Raw genomic sequence first — 6,409 nt, forward strand, 5'->3', positions numbered from 1 at the left:
TTCATGGCTTCCTTTCCCATTCCACTGTGGTCTTCGACATTGCAATATATTGCTCATTCGTGGCACCAAACCTTATTTGTATCTTTTAAACTATTAAATTAAATATTAATCACTCCTGTTTTCCTGATTAAAAAAAAAATCCTCACCCGAGATACTTTTTTCCCCATTTATCTTCAGATAGAGTGATAGGGAGGGAGGAAGTGGTGGTGGGGGGGAGACAGAGAGAGAGAGAGAGTAACTTTTATGTGACAGAGATACATTGATTGGTTGCTTCTCACACGACCCAATCGGGACAGGGTACTGAACCTTAACCAATGTACGTACCCTTGACCTGAATAGAATCTGTGACTCTTTGGTCTGTAGGCTGATGCTCTAATCACTGAACCAAACTGGCCAGGGCCCTGCTTCCCTCACATTTTTTTTATCTTCACCCGAGGACATTTTTGCATTTATCTTCAGATAGAGTGGGAAGGAGAAAGGGGGGATGAGAGAGAAGAGAAACATCAATGTGAGAGAGACACATCAAGTGGTTGCCACCCACACAACCCCAACTGGGGCTGGGGACAAACTGCAACTGAGGTACGTTCCCTTAGCGGGAACTGATCCCGGGACTCTCCGGTGGGGGAAGGGGGGGGGGGGGCGATGTTCTAATCACTGAGCCAAACCCATCAGGGCTGCTTTCCTCATTTTTGATGTGATCTTTCCCTCCTATCCTTTTGATAAAGAGGAACACTCCCTCTGGTCCTTTATTTATGTTGGGGGGACTCCTTATGTGATTAAAGGGTTTGTAAATGTTTACACTTTTTGCATTTGCTTCTCATTGTTTAAAATTTTTTTTCTTATTCCTGTCCAAAAGTTGTTGCTATATCTTTTGACTACTTTTGAGAAATAATTAGCCTCCCTTTTTACATTGGTGACATACTTGTTTATTGTAGAGCTTCTTGGCTTTTCCTCAACATTTTTTTTCAATATACCCACCTTTGAGTAAATTTATTATTATTATTATTATTATTTAGGTATTTTGAGCTTTTTTTAAAGTGTATACTTTTATACACATTATCCTCTCTTTCCTAGTGTAGCTTTCTAAATAGGAGCCTCTTAAAATAAAGCATTGTTTGCCCTGGCCAGTTTGGCTCAGCGGTTAGAGCGTCGGCCTGCGGTCCGGAGAGACCCGGGTTCAGTTCCCGCTAAGGGCACATACTTCGGTTGCAGTTTGTCCCCGGCCCTGGTTGGTCGTGCGGGTGGCAGCCACTCGATATGTCCCTTCACGTCGATGTTTCTCTCTCTCTCTCCCTCCCACTCTATCTGTACAAAAAATGGAAAAATATCCTCGGGTGAGGATTAAAAATAAAATAAAATAAAATAAAGCATTGTTTGACTGGTATGGGTCATGGTTAAGCATTGACCCATGGACCAAGAGATCACCCGTTCGACTCCTGGTCAGAGCACATGTGTGGGATTGTGGGCCCAGTCCCTTACAGGAGTGTGCAGGGCGAACCAGTTGATGTTTTTTTCTGATCCACATTTCTCTCTCTCTCTCCTTCTCCCTTCTTCTCTCTCTAAATTCAATTTAAAAAAAAAAACACCTAACAAATAAGATACATAAAATGAAGAATAATAAAGCTCATCAGATGAGCTCTTCCTGAGTCCCGCCTCTACCAGAAATGATTCTATGGCCACACAGTCCTTCTCCCTCCGTGCTCTTCTGTGGTCCCAGAGCTAACCTGCCCCTGCTCTGAAGTGCACCCACGTCTGCCTGCTGTGGGCCTGTCCATTCATTCCTTCTCCTCTAACATCACTTTACCCCCTCTGTTAGCTCTCACCCTTTGACATATATATATATTTATATACTCACAGTTTTTCATCCTAAAATAAAAAATCCTAGCAGTATATCCTTCTCACTGCTACCACATCTCTCGTCTCAGCCAAATGTTTGGGAAAAGAAACCCTCAGTTGCTTTTCTCACATTCTCATGTCCTGTTCACTTCTGCACCCAGTTGCCATAGCCAATGGCATCTATAGCTTTTTTGGCCTCCTGACAACATGGGACAATGTTTAGAAAATTGTGTATGGAGCCCAAGACTGGGCCACTGTATGTGCTTGGAAAAGCAGAGTGGGGGTGCCCCTGCAGTGGGGGTAGGGAGAGCATTCTGAACCACATGTCAGGTGGGCTCATGGATGGAACTCAGGGTGTGATTGCTCCCTCGTAACCAGGTGACCACAGAATGTGTTCTGATTGGCTGGTGCCCACCAGGAGAACTGCCTTCAGTTGTGAGGCAGCTGTGGAGGGAGGAGGAGCTTCTGCTGTGCTCTCTTCTTGCAGTGGTTGTGGTTCTCAGTGGTTGACTGATCACCTTTTTAATAAGTCAGGCTGCTCACCATTTTCACAGATTTGTCAACTCAGTGGAGGCGGTAGCAGCTGGACAGCAGCTCAGGGCAGCAGCAGGGACATGGCCAGGGCCTAAGCCCTGCCCTGGGCCTTCCAGCCCAGTGGCTCCTGGGCTGCACAGGCTCTGCCATTGTTGAGGGTTGGGGGTGGGCACTGCTGAGTGAAGACAGTGACAACAGTGAGGAGTGGAGTTTCCTCATGGGCAACATACTGTTTTGTTGCTTGAAGCTCAGTGCCAGCTCCAATGTCACCCCCAGTCCGGGCTGGCACTCTGTGCTGATGAATCAAGTCATTGATGAGTCTGATGTTTATGACCGAAGCACCAGGAACCCAGTGGCAGTACATCCAGCCATAGATTTCCTGGAATTTGAAGAGTTGGGTGACCTAGACTTCAAGGTCTGTCAACCTGTGTTGCGCATGAGTGACCTGAAAATGCCGGCAGGTAAGGAGGCGCCAGGTGTTCTCTGCTCTCAAGCGGACTTCTGGCCCCCACTGCTCCCAGGGTCTCCTAGGAGGGAGCTACCACCTCAGCCTCCATCTAGCCTGGAGCCGGCTTTTCAAGAGCTGGCTCTTCCTGGAGTCCCCACACCTTATTCTTTCCCCCATCATGTGTGGCCAGTTTCTTTCCCTGTTCACTACCCAAATGCCCAGGTTTTTCTTCTATTCCCATTTTATATCCCAGCCTGAGACACTCCTGCTTAAGGCTCTGTTAATATCTGTGGGACTCTATGAAGATGTTACCTATCCATATGGTACTTAAGTGAAGGAACCAGGTAGGTCCTGGTGATATGCTTGTCCCCACCTGTTCAGATAGTTGGTACTGTCTGGCTCAGTGTTTGAGCCTGTGCACCAAGAGGTCCCATATGCCCAGGTTGTGTGCCCGATCCCCAGTGGGGGGCATGCAGGAGGCAATCGATGTTCTCTCTCATCAATATTTTTATCTCTCTCTGCCTCTCACTTCCTCTCTTTCTAAAATCAATAAAGGAAAAACAAATTAAAAACATAGTTGGTACTTAAGATAGTTCAGCAGCAAAGATTTTAAAATTTGTTATTTAAATTAAAAACTGACATAGAATCTATATGGTGTTCTTAAGTAGGCTGTTTGCAGTTGCCTGGGTAGCAGCTGCTTTATTCCTTCCAATTGTAACTTGGACACAGAAGGAAATGGTGGGAGAAGGAACTTACAAGTACTGATAATGTGAAATGTTACTGCCAGTGCTACAGAGAATAGTTTTTGGTTGTTTGTCTACTTTTTACACAAAGGAGAACCCAGGGAGTTCTGATCACTTTCATGTATCTACTCTGACACAAATAAGTCTCAGTCTTCATCCATGACTTACAGACCTCACTTGCATATTGCCTGTTGTAAAGGGGGCGAGGTGTTCATGAGACTGTTGGTCAAAAGTGTCCAAAGAGAAGAGCACAGAAATTTAGACTAATTTGTAACATAAAACCTTGGGAGTTAAGGTGCCAGGTGATGCACAAGAATATTTGTCTCTGCTTTGGCCGATTTGGCTCATCAATTGAAGCATTGGCATGTGGTCCAGAAAGACCCAAGTTTAGTTCTCTCTGGGGGCATCTACTTCAGTTGCAGCTTGTCCCCAGCCCTGGTTGGGTCATGAGGGTGGAAACCACTCAATGTGTCCCTTTCACATCAATGTTTCTCTCTCTCTCTCTCTCCATCTCTCTTTATCCCACTCTATCTGAACAAGAATGAAAAAATGTCCTCCAGTGAGGATAAAAAAAAAATATTTGTCTCCATGGCTCTATCTCCTGCTCTTGCCAGGGGATTCCTGTTTAACTGGGAGAATGTTGAGGTAAAAGTTCTGAAGACCAGATGGCTGAAGGGGGAGGGGGAGTGGATAAGAGGAGAAGGGGGAAGAAGTGAGGAAACATTTGTTTTAAAATAATTCTGGGTCACAAGGTAGCTAATGAAGATCGTGTTTTGAAGTAGAAAACATTCTTTTACAAAGATGTTAAAACCCCATTGATTCATTCATTTCACTTAAATGCTGGAGATTATTTTATTATTTCATAGACAAAATATATTATAGCTCTTCTTCTATTTAAACTTTAGCTGAGCTTTTAATTTCTTGAAAAGTTGGAATAATTAAGCCTGTGGATTCACCGAGATGGTGAATGTGGCTTTGTGACTGAGAAGTGCTCCCTTTTCAGATTATTCAAATATTGTGAAAAATGAACAAATAACGTGAATTGTATCTTTAAACACAAAGCAAGTGAGTAGCGGTGAAAACTTGTGCTCTGCTTGGTGCTGTAAGGTAAGCCTCTGTCTGAGTGATTTCATAAACCAGTTAGTAGTGGGTAGTGTTGGACCCCTATGTAAGTCTTTAAGATTTACAGCTCAGTCCCATGCACATCTCCTCTGGCCTTCTAACTGCAAACAAGGCCCCTGTGTATTCTCCCTCTGCTGCTGAGGAAACAGAGACTGAGAGGTGTGACCTGACTGGAACACGGCTACTGAGCAGAAGGGCTGGCGTGGAGCTGACAGATGTGCCGGATTCCATCTCTGTGGGGCTGAAAAGCTCTTTAGAACACAGCTTGTATTTGATCATTTCTCCATGATGTGAGCCTATTTTACCTTATTCCAGTCTTGATTATTTCCATTAGAAATTATTGTGTACAAGTCAGAAGCCACCATTTCCACTGCATCCTATGTTTATAAATTCATTAGTGTGGATAAGAATAAAAGCACAAGCCATGAAATAGCATACATTTACCAGGTTAACAAGTTGATATATTTTAAAGAATTTAAAGAGTGTGTTCTTGTGACCTAATTGATGCCCAGAGTGCTCTGGACACAGGGGGACTTGGGAGAAGCTGGTACGAGGGCAAATGAAGTAACAGGGATTAAGCGTAAGCCCATGATAGGTAATGTTAAATCAGAAAGGTTGAAAAATAGAGTTCATAAGTATAGAATTTACCTTTTTATGTTTCATGTGATAGTTAAAATTTTATTTCAGTTTTTTATTTTTATTTTGGGGGCATTCAATAAAGTGATATGAGAAACCTCAATTTCAGCATTTGCCTATTATTACGTTTTCATAGAAACTAGGTCAACATACCAAATATAAAGTACAAAGACAATGGAAGTTTGCTTTTAATGTCTTATTACAGACAATTTTATATTTGTTTCCCTGGAAAGTAAGAGATACCCACTTAGATATAAAACAGTCCAGCTTTCCTACAATGGAAAATTGAGTTATTTGACTTCTTACACAAAATCATATTTGAATGATGCTCTGCCTTGTTCTTCTGAAACAGAACATGATTTCATTGTCATTTCAAAGAGATATTTTTAAGAGCCTAGTATAAATTTCAGATAGACTTAGAAGAAGTTTTTTTTACTACCTTGCCTTTATCTAACAGTATATCTAATATAACCAAGTGTGGTATCAGTAACACAAAAAAGACACAAAGGTCCTATTATCCAATTTTATTATTGCTCATCAACTATTCACACAGCCTTTATGTTCCGACCATAGGAGCTTTGCTAATTTTCTGGCTAAAGGTGCTCTCTCAAGTGACCCTTGCTCCCCCTGGCCCTGAGGAGTCAGTGGGGAAGGAATTGGCAACATCCTGTGGAAAAACCTTTGTGCAACAGATCTTGACTCTTTCCAGTGGCTATTTTGAACCCTCCTTTCTTTTTAGTGTGTGACAATATCAATAAGCATTTGATGTACAGATTTACAAAATATCAAAAAATCCTTCACTGATGCTGAGAATACCCAGAACTTTTATTAATATTTTGGTGTTTATTCCTTCTAAACCTTTTGTATGAGTATAGTAAACATTTTGTTTCATTTACAAAAATGAGGTCACTCTTCGTGTGCTCTGTATTACTCTGTGTTGTAAAGAGAAGTAATGACAGCAAGCTCCCGGGACTGTGCTGACCCTTAGGGCACTGTAGGGTGTGCGTCCATGCAGTTTCGAGGAGCTCCCCTGCAGCCTTTACCTTCTGTACTTTCAAGTGGCTGGAGCATCATTCAGGGGCCCACCCAT

Source organism: Molossus molossus, unplaced genomic scaffold (genome assembly GCF_014108415.1).
Source record: "Molossus molossus isolate mMolMol1 unplaced genomic scaffold, mMolMol1.p scaffold_m16_p_1, whole genome shotgun sequence".
NCBI lineage: Eukaryota > Metazoa > Chordata > Mammalia > Chiroptera > Molossidae > Molossus > Molossus molossus.